The following is a 20117-nucleotide window of genomic DNA, read 5'->3' as shown; positions in this document are numbered from 1 at the left end:
CAAATACACACATATGGACATGACAGGGATAAGCACACTCTCTAAGACAGGATTACTATTGCTATGATAAAACACCATGGCCATAAGCAACCTGAAGAAGAATGGGTTTATTTCATCATACAACTCTCAAGTCACACTCTAGTTGTGAAGGAAGTAAGGACAAGAATTCAAGGTAGGAGCCTAGAAGCAGGAACTGAAGCAGAGTTCGTGGAAAAAAATAATTTATTGCTGGCTTGTCTCCATGACTTGTTAAGCTTTCTTCTAAACTCAGGACCGTCTTCTGATGGACTGAACAACCTACAGTGGGCTAGACACTTGTGCATCAATCATTAATCAAGAAAATGCTTCATAAATTTGCCCACAGTACGGTAACCTGAAGGCATTGTTTTTCAATTGAGAGACCTTATTCCCAAATGACTCAAAAAGGTAACTGGATTACACACATACATAAAAATACACAACACACACATATATATTTAAATCTAGTAAGATGAAAATAAAAGTTGGCCAGTTTTCTGATGTACAATTAAAACTCAGAGAGAGAAATTGCAATTCAACCTGAAGAACCCCCCCCCCCCAAAAAGCAGCTAGGCATTGGCTCTTATTTCTACCTCAGCCCTAAATAGTGATACTGCCTCTAGGAATCTCAGAATAAGACTGTGGTTGAGAGCTGCTTCCTTTTGTCTTAAAGGCATGCATGACTGTGATTAAAGGTGAAGAAACCAAAGACCAAATTGCTTTACAGTCTGATTGAATTTTGGGGCCTGAAATAAACATAATGCCATATTAATTATCAGAGAAATTTAAGCAATCCTTATTATTTGAGGCACTCAAACATTCTAAATAAAATTCATTTAAAAGTGATTCAAAAGCAAAGGTTTGCCCCTCATCAAGCCGTTGGTTGTACAATCCTATGACAAGTGACTGGGCTCATCCAGGCCTGTTTGTTCCAAAGAAAGCTGTAGTGGCATTTTAATTGTATTTGAATAAATAATGCTTGCCTGAAGTCTGAGAGTAAAACAGCCCCATTGGTCAGCCTCACAGACCAGATAATGGTGACACACACATTTAATCCCAGTAGCCACACTTGTTGCCATAGAAACCGGGTGATGCATGCCTTTAAGCAATTTGGTCTTTGGTTTCTAGCACGTAGATCTTAGTAATGAAATTACATTATCGAGTAAAACAATAAAAAACAAACAAACAAAAAGACACAGGGAGCAAAAAAAAAATCTTTGATGCCAAATTAAATTAACATGACTTACAATACAATAACAATCTGGATGATATAAAAGGGGTTCTACTACTTATAAATGTGTCATTTTTACTTAGTAGCTGGAATCAAGGTCTATAAGATTAACACAAGTCCTTGGAAGAACATGCCAAGACAGAACTAAACATAAAGTTTGATGAGAGGAAAATGCCAGGAAAGTAAACAGAGAGAAAGTCAATGAAGCACAGTAGATATGGGAAACCATATATGTGCCATTGCTGCACCGGAGAGAGAGGCTTAGAAAGTGAGCTGAAAGTATCCTGTATTGTTAACTAGGGTAGTCAGTAGATGCTCTGTCAACAAACGGATCCTGAATCTGCCAGTAATAGTGGTGGTGGTAGTAGTGGTGGTGATGGTGGTAGGTGCACGTATCTGCCTCCTCTATAATCAATATTCAGTAATATATTCAATCTGTTTCTTGCTTATATTACCATTTCCATAATACTTGTTGAAATATTTGACCACAGATAATGAATCTGTTTCCCATTTATATGAATTATGTACTAAAAACTGACAAAATACATATATTTTCAAACATATTAAAAAGAGCCTTACTGGAACAGGAGCAATAGTTCAAAGTTTAAGTGAGTTTTTTGCTCTTCAAAAGACCAGGGTTCAGTTCCAAGCACCTGAATAGAAGTTTACAATTGCCTCCAACTTCATTTCCGCAGTATCTACCACCTTCTTCTGGACCCAGATCACCAGGCACATTTGGTACACAAACATATATTCAGACAAAGCACCCTTATATGTAATACAAACAAAGATAATATTGAAAAATAGTTTTACCTTATTCGCTGTCAAGTCTGAGAATTATCCATAATCCTAGCTCCATGTTTGATGTCCTTGTAGCAAGGCCATCTCTAAATCATACAATATGTTCTGGGAAAAACGATTCCTGTTATGACAAATCATAATAATGTCCTATGAGGCACACAGATGACTTCAACAGGTCCAGGATTGTCCCAAGTGCAACTTCTTAGGGAGTCGTGGACAGATTACTTAAGAGTAGCAAAACTAGCAAATCCAGATGTGAGATGGGATCTATTTGAATGGTGAATTTCTCACAGTTTAGAATGTACCTGGTTGTCCTAAGTCCTTAATTATACCTAATTAAGCATATTAGGTATAATTCTGACACTATCCATACCAAGGACCAGACATAAAGCTCTATATATCATTCAAAGGGTTTTATTTGTTTAAAGTGAGCAGAGAAAGGATATTGAGAAAACACTCCAGAGTCCAAGGGTATTTATGGTAGTTATGATTAAAGATGACTGTGATTGGTCCAGCTGGGTCCCTGCCTGCAGTAATTACCAGACAAACTGAAAGAACCTTAAAAAAGAAAGCACTCAATAAGAATGCTTCCTTCTCAGGCACACTTAGGTCCAGCCAAGATTTTGTAGCTGATGTTAAGCCAGGAGTTGTCAGAAAATCTTCATGCAACCCCTGAACCCCACCTGAGGAAATCCCCACCTATTCCTTCCCAGGCTATAAGCAAACAGGACAACACCACAGGAATGGGAAGTTTTCATAGTTCAGGCCCTGCATATCCAAGTGAAACTCTGCTATTGACCTGTGGAGTATGGAATACCAACATATAACTCTTGTTTCATTAATCTATTGAAGATTTTTGGTAGTTTGTTGCCATGGCATAACCCAAATGCTGAATGGAAATTTAATAGTGAACAGCTTTAATAAGGAATGTGTGAAAGGGGAATGCTTTGTACAGGAGGACAAAGTGAAACCAGCTACACAAAGCCCAAAGTCAGTGCTATTGTATATATAACTACAATGGAACCAGCCTTCAGAAAACGACAGATCTAGCAAGGTGTGTTTCAAACAACTGTAGCAAGTGTTCTCCTTTTTACCTCATTTCTGCATCTATTTTAACCTTAGATATTAATACACTCAATGAAATAGAATAGCTAGAGAGATGGTAGATAGATAGATAGATAGATAGATAGATAGATAGATAGATGATAGACAGACAGACAGATAGATAGATAGATAGATAGATAGATAGATAGATAGATAGATAGATAGATAGATAGATAGATGATAGATAGATGATAGATCCCACAAACTCAATTTTGATGATTTAACAAACACATACATTTGTATATCCAAACATCTAAGGAGAAGAGGATATTCCTTCATTGAGTTCTCCTGACCTGTTAAGGCTTGTCCTCACACTCATTAGCATTTATGTTCTTGTTTTAGCTGTGACCATTAGAAATGTCTTACGAGGGCTGGTGAGATGGCTCAGTAGTTAAGAATCCGTGTGACTCTTTCAAGGGATCCATGTTTGGTTTTCAACACCTAAGCTGTGTGGTATTATGTACTATTGACTAACTCCTTTCACAAGATGGCATGGGTGGTCCCGAGATGTGGAATTAATTCCTGTGGGAATTTAGGTTGTTTATAGTTTAGTGCTATAACTCTTGAAATTGCTATAAGTCCTCTAACATAATTCTTTGTGAGAATGTTTTTACTTTGATTTCTTAAAGGCCCATTGGTAGACTAACAAACTCATACTGAATAATATGCAAGAGAATTTTAAAAAACTCCAAAAGGAATACAGTTTTGTATAATACAATATTATTCAGTCTTGAAAAAAGGAGGAAATGCTGTCATTTGTAACAAGATGAGTGGACAGAAGTGATTATCATAGTAAGAGTACATGGGATCAGGGGGCCTTGGGGATGGATGATACATATATTCAAAACAATGACCAGTTTCACAGATGTGTGCTCATCTCCAAAGCAATCAGTTTATAGGCATTGACAGGGAATGTTTGACATTTCTCAAGCTGATTATGAAAATAAGAAAACAGGACAAGTTATATAGCTCTGTTGCCACCAAACCTGGTCATCTGAGTGAAATACCCAGGACCCACATGTTGAAAGGAAAGAAGCAACTCCTGAAAATTGTCCTATGACCTCCACACACGTGTGCACACAATATATCTACACACACATACACACACACGCCTACATACACACAATATGTGCATTTCACAATGAGATATGCACATTTTCAAACCAAATAAAAAGATACAGAAAGCATTTTTATCACTCCTTCAAAATTATTTTTATGTCAGAACCATCCTGTAAGTCTTTTTCTGTATTTTTGTTGTTATTTAAAATTGTTTCATTTCCAAATATCTAAGCCTTTTCTGAGTCTCATTTTTATTTGTTTGTACTGTAAGTATGTTATATTTCAGAAAAAGTGCATCATGAATTTCAGTCTTTCCTGAGATGTGTACTTCTGTTGTTGCTACTTTGTCAGGTTGATAGCATGTCATAAGCACTTGCAAAAGGTTCCTTGTGCTGTTGGGTGCATTGTTCTTTATCTATTAGTTAGACCAAGATGACGAGACTGCCGTTCAGTCCATACATTTAGTCTCTGCTTAGAGGTTAGCTGTTTCACTCTGAAAGAAGGGGTTTAAAATATCTGGCTATTTTAGAAGAATTGTTTCTCATTTTAATCTGACAATGTTTATTAGGTATTGAAGTCCAGTTACTGAGCTTGCAAGCTTACAGCTGAGTACCAGATGATGGATTTACTGTGTTTCAAAGTGTTTCTCTTCTGTTTCCAGCAATAGTTGTTTTGAAGGCAGCTGATTCTTGTTCTGTCCAGTGCTATATGGTATACATTTGCCATCATTTGCTGTTTCTGTCTCTTGCTGGGTTCACTATACACCTATTTAAATGATACTTTTTGTATATTTTCATAATCCTTGGCATTTCATTCACATGATTAATCCATTCACATTCTCTGGTTATTTTAAGCCTTTCATCTGACAAGGTATAGTTTCTTGTGCTGTCACTTACCGCTGTGTTTTCTTCTGTCGGGTTAAGCTCAGTAATTGAATACTTTTTAGTAATGCATTTTTCTTCCTAAGTAGCTTTCTAGTCACAGCATTTTATATTTTGTTAATGGGCCCTGTCAAGATAAAACTGTATTTCCTCAACTTATCAGTACATACTTAGAATTAATACTAAACTACCTCACGGAAAGAGTAAGTACCATAAAAGATTAATAAGCCCATTTACCGTCATGCTTTCTATGGTGGTCAGTGTAACTCTACAATTATTATAACACCCTCATAAACCATTTTAATATTTTTACTATAAATGACAGTCTGTATTGTAGAAAATAAAGAATGCGATAACTCTTCTGTATTTATCCGCACACTTACCACCTACAACTTCTTAGTTTCTTCTTGAATATTCAAGTCTCTGTTTGGAAGAATTTTCTATTCATTTCATGAGTTACCTTGATTCTTTCTTGCAGTGAAGATCTGTTTGTTTTTAATGCATCCCAGCACCTCACTGCAAACCTATACACAAACTTCAAATCTTCCATCTGAAAGCACTCTCTGTCTAGGGTTCTTCCCATTCAAATCCAACCAACTGGGCAACACCAAACTCCAACATTTGAATGTCAGTCCAAAGCTCTGCTTTCCTTTTCCTTTCCTGTTGCACCTCTGTTAGGGCAAGTCTTCCGGAAAAAGAAAAAAAAGAAAAGAAAAGAAAATCTGGAATTCATTAATGGGGTTCATTTTCAAGATGCCTGGTCTTGGAATGCATTTTCCATAAAAACCTGGAATATAAGATTTTGCTTTATGTGTTTCACTTTACACCAGGGGGTAGCTAGGGGCTATTGCTTCCATCACATTCAACCTAAATCTTAGAACTTTTTTTTTCTCATTATAAAACTACTTCTAAGTCTGGCTTGGTGTTACAAGTCTTTCCCAGCACCTGAGGGCCAGAGGCAGGCAAATCTCTGTTAGTTCTGTTAGTTAAAGGCCAACCTGATTTATATAGTAAATCCCAAGCCACCCAGAGCTAGACAGTGAGAGTTATTTTCCCCAAAACTGAGGGGAAAAAAGCAAACAAAAACAAACTGAGTCAACAGCAGCAAAAACAAAACCTGGGTCCTGAATAAGACTTTTCAGAAAATATCAATAGTGGGAAACCAATATAGAAAAGGAGGAAACATAAGTTTTAAACAATATTTTGCCACATGATACAAAGAATAACTTTTCCAATATTTATTAAATAAAATGCATTGAAGACTTACTAACCAAGTGAACGCCTAAGAGAAGGTGTTTAAATTCCGTGCTCACCTCCCAAACACTCACTCTGCTGTGCATAGGTCAAGTTCTGTGACAGTTTGTTACCCATCAGCAGTTATTATTTGGCTATAGCTTGTCTTTTATTTATGAGGTGGTGTCAAATGAGAGTAGTAAGCATAACAGTATGTGAATTTGGCAAGTATCAGATACTAGAGTTTGTTAGGGCCATCAGTATTCCTGTCTTAAACCTCTATCCTATATTTTGAGAAAATTCAGGATGCTGTGATAAGTATCTGCTGTGAAGACAGTTAATCTATACATAACCCTGATTTGCTAAGGAGTTACAGTTGAATGTTCTTTTAAGTTAGCTTCATTAAAAATAAATTAATTAATTTTAAAAGCTTAGAGGAGTAGCTTGTCAACATATACCAAAGCAACTTATGTGATACTAAGTCTCATCTCTCACTGCTAACATAAATTCCAGCAACTTTTATTAGCATAAAATAATTAAGTTTTATTGTAGCATTTTTATTTGAATATTTTTTATTTATTATATACTTGCATGAGTACTTCTATGTACCACATGCTTACAGGAATCACCAGAAAACAGAAGAGGGCATTGGATCCCTTAGAACTGGAGTTACATATGGCTGTGAACCACTTGTTATGGTTGCTAGGAGCTGAACCCCAGGTCCCCTGAAAGACGAGTAAGCACTCTTAAGTACTGAGCCATCTCTCCAGGCCCTCAAGTGCAACATTTTTTAAACAAAAATTGTTTCTGTGATCTTTATTTTGGCCACTTCAATTTTGAGAACCTGTATCTTTAGCTATTAAAAAAGTGGGAAGGGCGGTTGGTTTCATGTCCCATGATAGCATCACTCAATTTTGTGTACACAGTAATATATGGATGATGTCCTCTAGAATCTGAATGTCAATAGTCACCACAGAAGACAGACAAGGATTTTCTTCCAGTTTGCTAATTCTTACTTTTTACCTTAAAAAGGGATTCAATGATGCTCACAAATTCTTAACTAGTGAGTATGCTAACTACTCTTTAGAGCTGTTGGAAGCAATTGGTAGAGGATTAAAGAGAGTAAATGAAAACTAAGTTACATAAAGAAAACTATATATTTGAAAGATGCCTGTGATCATAATTTGTTTTTACACACTTTCAGATGTAGGTTTCAGGTATGTTTCAATTGTCCAATTGTTGTTCATTTGCTGTAAAGATGTCTTCCTACCTGCAACTGTTCACTATGTTCAGCATGTCTATGCTTGTTATTTTGTTTGTGTAATGTTGAAATCAGCAGCATAATATTTCTGAGTGGCAGTTCTAATAGGGTATCAAAATTTGTCGAAATAAATATTTATAATTTTGCAACCTGAATGTGAAATGTTTATTTGTGTGTCTCTGTATCAGTTTGTCTGTGTGTGTGTGTCTTACTGTCTGTCTGTCTCTTTATCTGTCTGTCTGTCTTACTACCCCCATGGCAATAAAAATGTCTGGTAGGACATATTTGAGAAAGTATGTAATTCCTTATTGAGAAGGAACGGCTCAAAAGAAAAATTCCCTCTGTTTATATGATTATTTTTCAGATCCAACAGAAGGCCCAAGTGGAGTTCAAGTTTATCACTTTGATTTACATTGTAGTACAGATTTACTTTTTATGTTTCTGGGTCTTTGGAAGTCTCAGCAGGATCTGTGAAGCCGTGCTTCTTCTGTGTATCACCTGTGTCAACAACCACACTTGCTTTCCGGATGGAGTGAGTGCTACAGGGGGATTTGCAGCAATATCCGTTTCTGCTCTCTGTGAGTCTGCTAAGCAGCACCCTTTTACTTTAATTTAGAAGTCTTTAAACTGTACAGTAAACTAGCACAGAACACACACGAATGCGGCCTGACAGCAAGATTTAGAAAACTACACTGCTTTTCTAAGTGAAGGGCCTCCTGGGCTCTTCATAAACTCCAATAAACACAGAGATCCTTTCAAATGTGCAGAACAGGGAAACATTTTCATAAACAGGAGCTGTGCATTATTCATTCTGCAGAAATTTGGAACACTACTGTTGAAAGGCACCTGTAAATGACCAGAATTGACCTTCTAAACTGCCAAAAATAAAAGCGAAAGAAAGGAAGGAAGGAAGGAAGGAAGGAAGGAAGGAAGGAAGGAAGGAAGGAAGGAAGGAAGGAAGGAAGGAAGGAAACCCAAGACTCTGTTAGAGAAAGGACTGGCTATGAAAAAAAAATCATACATGACAAACTAATATAGATCCATTCATATGTTCCTGTGGCACACACCCACTTTTTTTGAATGGAATTTATTGTTGCCATGATCATGGCAAGCTGTATTAAAAGTGTGCCGTGTGATCTGTTCTGTCATACAAACCTGGATGATAGAGGCATTAAAATCATAATTCAATCCTCACGAATTAGATAATATTCTCATTTCTACTTAATTTAAAACTACTTCTATTCATTATATTCTTAGTATACAAACTCATTGAAATTAGTTAAAATAAAAATATTTGCTTGAGAGAATACTTAAATTCTGAGATAATAAGATTATAAATTTGATGAAACTGTAGATATGAATTCACATCACTTCTGTTCATCTTGATGGTGGTGACAATCAGCTGCTGTGTTAGTGTGCCATTGCAAAAGAAATCCCATGTAAACTCTTTTCAAAATGGACTTTTCTATACACCAAAATTTCCACTAGGAAAATAAATTGGTATACAATTTAAGTTAAATATCAACAACACTTAAACTATTACACAAAAATTCTAAATAAAGTGCATTTAAACACTATTAAATGTTATTTTTGTTTGTTTATTTTATTATTTGTATTTTTTATAATTACTTTACATTCTAAATAAAATTTCCTCTCCATCCTCTCCTAGTTCCTCCCAAGAACCGCCTCTCTATCTGCCCCATCTACTAATTTTCTGTTTCTCTTCAGAAAGGGTCAGGCCTCCCATGGATATCAACCATACATGGCAAATCAAGTTGCAGTATGAATAGGCACCTTTCTTCATATTAAGGCTTGACACAACACAGTATGAAAAAGAGGTCTCAAAGCCAGCAAAAGAGTCAGAAAGGCCCTGTTCCCACAGTTAGAAGTTCAACAGGAGACCAAGCAGCTGTAATATATATGTAGAGGAACTTGGTCAGTTCTAGACAGGCTCTCTGGTTGTCATTTCAGTCTCTGTGAGCTCCTAAGAGTCTCATTATTGTCTGTCCAGCTCTTTATTAGACTAATCAAGTGTTTTATACAGGCAAAGTAGCACAAATTCAGAGTTAAACAAATGCAGCATAAAAGAATGAAGCACATATTTGCACCATTAAACAGAGGTTCCACAGCATAAGCAAATGTAATATATCTTAAATTAATATTCTAAAACAGTTACCCTTTTTGTTTAAACAAAACAAAAGGGTTTACCATTAGCATAGTAAAGCTATGTACAACAGAAACAGTTATTACAGAATTGCATCTAAATATTCAGGCCATTCACAATTACCAAATTCAAAAACACTCCAACATCTATCTCATCTTAGACACTCCAAAGTTTTATACCTGTTTTACTTCCTATCATAATTAAGGAAAGCTACAAATGTAATTATCTAACCTTCAACTATATACAAGACCTCAGAAGGATATAATAGTATCTGAGTAAACAGGAAGTGAGTTCCAAAACTCTAGAAATGACAGAGACAACTTACTGCCTGGACAGTCACCCAATGTTCCTCTGCAATGTTGGGATATCCATCTTCAACCCACATGCATAGAGTATCTCTCAGAGTTTTCAGTGAATCAGGAAATTTAAGGCCTGTTCTGCTTTTCTTTGGCAAAGTTCAGCAGTCACTTTTCTATGGGTCCTGTGTGTCAGTTTTCACAGCACAAAATAAAACAGAGCAAAAACAGTTTCTTGCCCAATTTCATAATCTTATGACAATGAAAGCAAGCTCCTTTGTGGTTCTGTGGTGCCCATCATCCTTATTTGAAGCAAATTGATGTTGCGAAAGCAGATGCGTCTCATTTTCATGAAGAGTTCTAAATTAACAAACAGTTTAAATACCATATTTTGCAGATATCTAAAGTTTTTTTTTTTTTGATTTTTCGAGACAGGGTTTCTCTGTAGCTTTTGGTTCCTGTCCTGGAACTAGCTCTGTAGACCAGGCTGGCCTCGAACTCACAGAGATCTGCCTGCTTCTGCCTCCCGAGTGCTGGGATTAAAGGCGTGCGCCACTACCGCCTGGCTTATCTAAAGTTTTTTAAGACCATTTTTCCATCTAGATATATCTCTATGTGATCTTGAAAACATACCTAACAGGGCTGGAGAGATGGCTCAGCGGTTAGGAGCATTGCCTGCTCTTCCAGAGGTCCTGAGTTCAATTCCCAGCAACCACATGGTGGCTCACAACCATCTGTAATGAGGTCTGGTGCCCTCTTCTGGCCTGCAGACATACACACAGACAGAATATTGTATACATAATAAATAAATAAATATTAAAAAAAAGAAAACATACCTAACAACTACAAATTTCATTGTTATAAATGACTAACTACTAACCTGTGATTCTTTATTAATCTAAAGAAATTCTAATAATAGAATTTTTACCTCATATTTTTAAATGAACTGCATGGGTGAAATATCTTAAACAAGTGTATATGTATATAGTGTTACAAAAATAACTTTAAATATGTATCAATATACTATATTACCCTAAATGATAGCAAACATCCATGACCTACCACATATCCAATGGTCTTCCACATCTTCCACATCCCTTTGGGAATAAGGGCATCATGTTCTCCAAACTACTTCTTGTTGTCTGTGGGTGAGGCATCTTTAGTTTCCCTGAGAAAATTTAAGATAATAGCCGAGTCTTGTGAAGACCAGCAGTAACTATTGCTGATATATATCAACTTTCAAGATTCAGGAGATCTTCCCTCATAAAACCTGATTCATATCACTCTTGAAGGTATCCACAGCCTCTCTTCTCTTGTGGAAATAAAAGCAAAAACCCTTCTCCAAAGCATTTTTTAATTTTTATTTGAAAAATTCATTTTTACTTCTTTTATAAAGTTAAGATAGCCCTACATTATCTAGATTGATTCAATTTTTCAGGCCTGTTCACAGTCCCATGTCTCCCAACAGCTGTATTTTGCTCACCAGCATTCAAAAAATTCAAAATCAATACAATACTGAACAGAATCCAGATCACCACACACCTCCCAAATAATTACCCATAGAGTATTATTCTTTCTTGTGAGTGCCCCACCTTAGTTTGGCTTATTTCTATCCAGTTTTCCTTAACTTAAATTATCCCAAGTATCTTTTGACTCTGCGATTTTACCTTTCTCTATTTCTATATAACTTTTATTTCCTTTTTATTTAATGTCTGGTTGTGTGACTTGGTGACTGGCCCCCTTTTTCATAACTCCTCTTTCCAGATTTTACATTCTATTTATTCTTGCTGCCTGCCAGCCCCAAATGGCCTTTCTCCTGCTTTGTTATTGGCTATTAGCTCAATCAAGTATTTTATACACATAAAGTAACAAAGCTTGACAGAGTTCAGCAAATGCAACATAAAGGAATTTAATACATCTCTGTGTCATTGGATAAATGTTCCACAACATAAACAAATGTAACACATCTTAAATTAATATTATACAACAGTCTATCCTAGGTCTTGGGGCTCTCCAGCCGCTTAGTCCTGGAACTTCAGACAGTGTCAGGGGTAGACTGTCTTTAGTGGTATTGGTCGCAAGGTTTGTCTAAGAAGACAGAAAGAGAGCACAGCCTGTAGCTTCAATACTAATGAAAAACAGGAAGTTCCTGGATGCAAAATGCCTACTGGGAGCAGGAAGGTGAAAGAAACTGATTTTCATCTAAAGAAGAGTCTTTCCAATGAAGGTGTTTGTGAAAACAGGAGGAAAAAAAATGAGAATAGATTAATATGGTTTCCGAAAGATATTTTGGACTTATTTATTTTTATGTGTAAGAGTGCTCGTCTGCATGTATGCATGTGCACCACATGCCTGCCTGGTGCCCTTAGAGGTCAGAAGAGAGCATTGGATGTCTGGAGACTGGAGCTGAGTATGGTAGTGAGCTTCCGTGTGAATACTGGCAACGGAACACAGGTCCTCTACAAGAGCACCAGTTGCCCTTGGCCTCTTAGATTCTTGATTGAAGGTATTAAAGAGGAGGGCTTACTACTACTTCTAAAGTATTTTTTATGAAAAGAATGACAGGTCAGCAGGGGCCACACAGTGATATGAATTCAATGGGAAGTTTTAGAACTAAATGATTAGAACAAAGTAGCTAAGGAAATCAAATGGGACTTCTAGAAGACCTATTTCAGCCTATCCATAAACGAGGCTGGACGAGACAAGTAGGGGTCTGAATTTTAGATATGGAAATAAACCCTGTACTCAATGGATCTTACTTTAGAGAAGTAGATAGGAAAACAATGGGGAGGGTGGCAACAACTTCATGGAGTTGTAGGAAAGAAATTAAGAAAAAAATATGCTTGCTCTTAATTTGTTTTTCATTTCTTTGTTTAAAAAATAGAACATATTATCTTGCGTAAACAAAGACGACAACACAAGGTTGGAAGAAAATTCTGAGACTATTATAAAAATATAAACCAAAATGCAGGGAACTCCAGAGTACAGATAGAAATGAGATGTGTCCAAGCACTAAGCACCATGGAGTGGAGGGATGAGGGGAGGGTGCTGAATTCCCCAAAATGCTGCTGAAGTGAAGATGTAAAAGAATTTAAATAATGCCCCAAAATTCTTAAAGAATTCGAGATACTTCAGAGCCGTACATTTAAAAATCTTAAGAGTAGCACAAATAACTAAGGGCTATTCATAATGACTTAAAAGAATGCACTTGAGCCTAATATTTGTTTTCAAACACTGCCCGTGAGTACTCATGCAATTAGTAGCCCCACTTAAAGAATCCATTTCTATTTTCACATATGCCATCTTTTATTACTTTTAAGTCATGCTGAGAGATTACATATAAGATAATGGATTATACTTTGGTTTCTACCCACAGCGTGTAATTTCAGGATGGATTAGTATTCTGGTAGTATATTGCAGAATGTTTTTAAAATGGAGAGAGATTCAGGAAATGACAACTGACACATTTTGACACCCATTGATCTCACACAAACCTCAATAGGCACATGGCTCATTTTGAAAGCACCTTGGGGAATAATGCAGTATTTACTGTTAAAAGCATTATACATTCATAAATCACAAACTAAAACTTGTTGAAATCCCAGGAACTCTGTGACTTTGGTAGTATTTTAAGCTTCGATTGCATTGATGCCTCTACTTCTGTCTCTGCACAACCTTGTCATTGTCTTCTGTGCCATGCAATGCAGATCAGCAGGAATAACAGGGGTGCCAAAGTTGCATGTAGGCGCAGGAACCACAGGAGTTAAAGGTCTGATCTTCATTCTGCAAAATACAAAAATACATGCAAAACCATCATGACCTTGGAAAGTTTATGTTTTCTTTTCTCAGACTTTCTTCAAAAGTGTGACAAATAATAGCGAATTTGCTTTAAAAATACTGTGAAAATTAAATGAAATAATAAATGCAAATATTGAGTTAATGTTATTGTTACATAGTATAATTTTATTTATTGTACTTTTATTGAAGTGTGCTTTACATTTAGCAGTATATGTCAATCTTAACAGGATATCTTCATGCATGTTAATGTGTTCATGTGTCCTTCAGCCAAATCAGAGAAATTAGATTTACTTCATCTCCACCCACCCATAATTTTCCTGTCTTCTTCCTCTCAAAAATACCAAAATCTAAAAGTTATTTTTCTATTACTTCTTTGCTTATTTTATCTTATCTTAAACTATTATTTGTTTCCTCTACTTAAATATAACTTTCACTCTAATATCAATATGTGCCTTATCATTAGTTTTATAATGAATTGAAATTCTATTCCCCTAATAAAGGCACTAAATATCTTAATTCACCCTTAGTTTGGATTTTTAATGCAAAAGGCCTAACGTTGTATTTCTACAAAAGGATTTGTGCTATAAATGTCATACAGAGATGTTTTTGTTATTGTTTGTCTTATAACATCAGAGATGATGCTAAGTCTACACACATCACATAGCAAACAAATCTTCAGAGACAGAATTATAGTATGATTAATAAATATTACTTTCTTTTTCTTCCATCACATCCAACTTCCAGGAAGTGTTTCTTATTCTATGGGCCAAGAAATGTAGAACCTTTTTTGACTTCATGGCTATTGTCATTACAAATAGCAGTCAGTAAAGCCAGTAATCCTCTAACTGTAGCATCTTTCCTGCAGTGCCAACAGGCTGCTTCCTTCACCTCATTTATCTTTAGACTTAATTATCTTAGTAGTGCTCATACAATTAATATTGAAAACTTCCTTGTTTCTGATTACCTTATTCATATTGTGCCTAACCTTTAGGTGACAAAATGATTGGCATCTAATTTACTAAATCCATTGACTCCCTTGGACATATTCTTGCAAAAGGTGAAACCCTGTGTCAATCTAACAAGCATCTAAGTGACTCTAAATTGTATTTGGTAATGTCATAAGGGTGACATGCTTATTGTATGAAATCACTAGTGACAGCTGACAGGGAGGTGGTATGCGGAAATAATTAAAATTGCCCTGGACCATTTTATTAGTCTAGATAATGTGATCTGACTCAGCTGCCTCTCTGTCCTCCTGTCCAGGATTTCCAAGACAACAAAACATTGATTTTGCTGGGATGCATTAGTGGCTACATCCTACAGTCAGTGACAGGAGCTCCCCAGATTCATCAATATCATAAAAAGCTTTTACAAATACCCAGCAGATTTATTTCTTTCTTAGTTCACAACTGCAGAATTTTGAAGTCACTTGTCTAAACTGAATATAATATGTTTGCTTGTTCATATATAGTCAGTCATTTTGTGTTTTGGTTAGGAAGCTATAGTCAAGACCATCTTAACTTCAGAGTCATTTAAGTCAAACTTGTTCGTATAGTAACTGAAAAAGCCTTTATCTGCCTACTTTTCTAATTGCTGATTCAATTTTCTAAGTAAATGTAAATATGCCATAAACACTGTAGTTAAGTCCTGGTAAGGAAAAACTAAGCAAAACTCGATGTCAACATAAACAGTTACCTGTAAGGTATCTGCCTCCAGCTCCCTGAACTGTTTCCACTGAAGCATCTAGACAGGGAACAAGCCAACATATTCAAATAGGCCAGAGAACAGATCTGGGTAGTGGCTGTCAACAGCCTGTCACTTAGTCAGATACAACAACTGTACCGAGGTCAGGCAGTATCCAGGAGGAGATGAGGAATTTTCATTAAATAGAGCCAAGTCTCTTGAGAGATTTCAAGTCCTAACTGATAGAAATGGAATAGGAAATGGAACTTTCGTAAGAGCACATGTTGATAATGCACCTGGATGGATACTGGAGAGAAAAAAATGATTATAAACCATGTGACTAAGTATGTCATTTAAAAAAATTGTCTATATGTTTGCAATCTTCTGAGAGTTACTCGGATAACATATGTCCCTGATTTCATTCTAAAGAATAAAAACCCTATTTTAATCAGTTTTAAATTGACAACATAATTTTTCCCATTTATTTATTTATTTACTTAATATTTCTGTCTCTTCCCTGCCACCACCTCCCATTTGCCTCCCCCAGTCAAGTCCCTCTCCCTCGTCAGCCCAAAGACTGAGTAAACCCAACACATGCTGTGGTCACTAGTTGAAAATAAGGTATGTCTATGATAACAATTGCATTTGAATTGCATTTGGGTACAGGATGTAGTTATGGGGAAGAGTGTTCATGTTGGGTCCTGGGACACATGTCAACTGTCTACTTTTCATATAATTATGTTGTCATAATTGAACACTTGAATTGCAATTGTTATTGTAGACATACCTCATTTTCATCTAATGACCACAGCATGTGTTGGGTTTACTCAGTCTGTACATGCTAGGGATTTTTACTATAGAATAAGTTACTGTTTTGGTTTCTGGACTAAATATTTTAGTTTTATGAAAATATTGCCCAAGACCATTTTTTTTTAATTTCGAGACAGGGTTTCTCCGTAGCTTTTGGTTCCTGTCCTGGAACTAGCTCTTGTAGACCAGGCTGGCCTCTAACTCACAGAGATCCGCCTGTCTCTGCCTTCCTAGTGCTGTGATTAAATGCGTGCGCCACCACCCGGCTTGGCCAAGACCATTTCTGATGCTAATGACATTAAAATAAGCTTGTGATAATCCATTTAAATTTAGTATTCTGTTATTAATACTTGGGGTTTGATGGGCATAGTGATAACTGAATAAGGGAAGTATTTCTTCATCTAACTGCAAGGACCAGGCCAGTTAGACTCAGTCACAGCTGATTAGGATCAAGAGTGAAAATGTTTCTATCGTTCAACAGCAGCCGCTTCTGCTGGCAACTACTAAGTTCTTGAAGAACAGACCTGAATCAAAGACTGAATTCTGAATTTGGAAGGTCCTTTCTGGTATTTCTCTATGGCCTTTATTCTCCAAAGTTAATTTTCAACAAGATTGATATAAAAACAATATGACTCTGCTAGGTTAAATTGCTACATACTTTTATTAAGAAAGCATTATAACTTAATGTATTTTAAATTAATGTATACTAGTGCATTAGTTCTCCTTTCCTCTCCTACTTCCTCCCATGCCCCTTCCCTCCAGTCCTTCCCAGGTTACTCCCTTGTCTTCCTAGCAAATGGACAGCCTTTTCTGCTTAGATTAGTACTTTTACATATACATGTGAAAATATGTAAATACAATATGCTGAATCCATGTTTGTTTTTTGTGTGTCATGATTTGTGGGCTGACTCTTTGTATAGGATAACGAGTTAGAGGAGTTGATGGTTGGGAGGCTGAGTCTACCTTGCACAGATGTCTCTATTTGCCTATGTGTCTTTGTCCAGGGATGAGACTCCTAGAAACCACCCTTCTTCCTCAAAAGCATGTTTGTTGATATTGTCATTGTTCGGGTCTTCTGTAGGCAGTCATTTATAGACAGTTGTCTCACAGCATAGTCCCTGGTCCTCTAACTCTTAGAAACTCCCTGTCACCTGATGTTCCCTCTGAGCATTAACTTCAGGTGGAGTATGAAGATGTCCCTTGGGACTGTACACCCCATCAGGTTGGTATTGGGCTCCACATAATCCATTGAAATCTGTATTGTGTCCAGTTGTGGTTTTCTGTGATGGGTCCATTTGTTATAACAAGGGACTCCTTGACGAAAGATGAGAGCTAAACTTATATTAGAAGATTTGGAGATAGAATCCCCAGATGGGAGAGAACATGCTGTGTTTGTCTTTCTTAATCTCAGTTATCTCATGAAACATAATCTTTTCTAGTTCTACCCATTAATCTGAAATTTTTCTTTATCAATGAGTAGTGTTCCGTTTTTTAGATACTAATTTTTTATTATTCATTCATAATGGAAAGTTATATGGATTGTTTGCATTTCCTACATCTTATGAAAAGAGCAGCAATGAAGGACGTTTCAGAAACAGTATTCAAGTTCTTTGGATATGCCAAGGAGTAGTATATAGATAGGTCATATAGTAAACTTATCTTTAGATTTTTAAGGGTATATCCACTCTGATTTCCAGAGTTGCTGGACCCCTGTTGGGCTAATATTGTACTGTATCAAAAGTGAATGAGGTTTCAACTTTCCCATCCTTAACAGAATGTTGTCAGCACTTTTCTTGATCTGAGAGTGAGAACAAATTTCATTAATTTTTAATTTATGATTTTCCCATTGCTAAGGATGATGATCACTGTTGGAGGTATTTTTTAGCCATTTTAATTTTATCTATTGAGAACTCTCTATTTGGATCCTTAATCCATTTTTCAATTGGGTGATTTGTTTTCGTGAATCTGTTCTTTGTATATTCTAGATACTAATTCTCTGTCAGATGTATAGCCCAGTCTGTGGGCCTCCTCTTCACTCAGTTGATTGGGTTTTTTAATTAATTAATTAGTTAATTAATTAATTTTTCTCTAATATTATAACCTCATCACAGTTCCCCTCCTCCACCCTACCTACCCTCCACCCCAAATCCACATGTCCTCCATTTACCTCTATAAAAGAACATGTCACCCAGAGATATATATCAAACATGTTATGTCAAGTTCCAGTACAATCATGCACAAACTCTTATATCAAAGAAGGACAAAGAAACCCAGTAGGAGGAAAGTTCTCCAGTGTTGCCCTGTCTAAGTCACCCTTAGCAGCAATGACCAAGGTCTCCTGCTTCCAGGCCATCAGAGGTCCACACCCTCACTGTCATGGTCATCTCTACTTTGTTGCCCACATGCGGTGCAGCACCCACTTTCCCAAGTGCTGCAGCTGGTGAGTGGCAGAGACAGTTCTCCTGTACTCCATTCTTATAACCTCAAGGCCCATTCTTCCACACGCCACTGGAAGCAAAAGGAGGGGTGGCATTTCTCCCCTAACCATGCCACTATATGGCAGATGAGGGCCAGGGCCAGATCTTTCATGCTCAGGTTTTTGGTGATGGTTTACTGGCATACCCTTAGGTAGGGTCAGCTCTACTCTGCTGCCCAGGTCAGGACCAGTACCTGCTTTCTTGATTGCTGTAGCTGATAAAGAGGAAAGTCAGCTCCTGCCCTAGCTGGGCTGCAGCAGGGGCAACAGGGGAGGGCATCTTTCTCTTGCTCCCACTACTACACCACAGATGAGGGCAGCAGTACCATGCTATCAGGTTTGAATCGCCTGTACCCTGTTTTCAGGTTCAGTTTTACTGTGATGTCCAGGCAAGGCACAATGTTCAGTTTCCCTTTCTCCTGAGCCCAGCACCATTTCTTAAATATGTTGTCTTTTTCCAATATATATGTTTTGCCTACGTGTCAAATATCACTTGGCTGTGCTTATCAGTAATAGCATTTGTATCTTCTATTTTATTCTATTTATGTTCAAGTCTTTTTATATACCACTGTTATATTGTTTTTGCTCTTATAGCTCTATGGTGTAGCTTGAAATCCACAATGGCAATTCCTTTACTATTGATCGTTTTTTGATCACAATTGCTTTGGCTTTCTGGCATCTTTTCGGGTTCCATGTGAACTTTAGAATGTTGTGGTGTTTTGAATGAGATTACACTGGATCTGCAAACTGCACTTTATAGTTATTTTCTTAATATTGATTCTACTGATCCATGAACAGGGGATGTCTTTCCATTTTTTAGTGTGTATCCAAATCTCTTTCTTCAGAACACTAAAGATTCTACTGTAGATATTTTCACCTTCTAGGTTAGTTTTTTGTCAAGATATTCCTCCTCAGGCTATTGTAATTGTATGTGTATCCATGACTTCTTTTTCAATGTACTTGTATTGATTTTGTGTTCTGCCACACTGATGAAATTGCTGATTGTTCCTAGATGTATTTTAATGAATTTTTGCATCTTTTATGTATATCATATCATCTATGAATAAGTGTATTTTGACTTCTTTTTCTTATTTTATCACTGTACTTTCCTTTTCTTGCCTTATTGTTCTTACTAGTCCTTTGAATAATTTCTTAGTTATGGTTTTTATTGCTGTGAAAACACTCTATGACCAAAGCAACTCTTTTATTTTAAATTTAATTTTGTCTTTTTTAAAAAGAAAAAAAGCTATCTTTTTTCATTTTACATACATATACCACTTCCCACTCCCCTCCCCCCATTCT

At 36.5% G+C, this 20117-nt stretch overlaps 1 protein-coding gene across 28 annotated transcripts in view; it reads left to right on the top strand.

The window, feature by feature from the left end:
- Ptprd (protein tyrosine phosphatase receptor type D) overlaps positions 1–20117 on the top strand; it is a 2195185-nt gene that overhangs the window by 1059640 nt on the left and 1115428 nt on the right. The window lies entirely within an intron of this gene.

The sequence above is a fragment of the Microtus pennsylvanicus genome, chromosome 13 (genome assembly GCF_037038515.1).
Source record: "Microtus pennsylvanicus isolate mMicPen1 chromosome 13, mMicPen1.hap1, whole genome shotgun sequence".
Taxonomy (NCBI): domain Eukaryota; kingdom Metazoa; phylum Chordata; class Mammalia; order Rodentia; family Cricetidae; genus Microtus; species Microtus pennsylvanicus.
The sequence above is the reverse complement of the archived record's forward strand: the minus strand, read 5'-3'. Positions and strand labels throughout refer to the sequence as shown.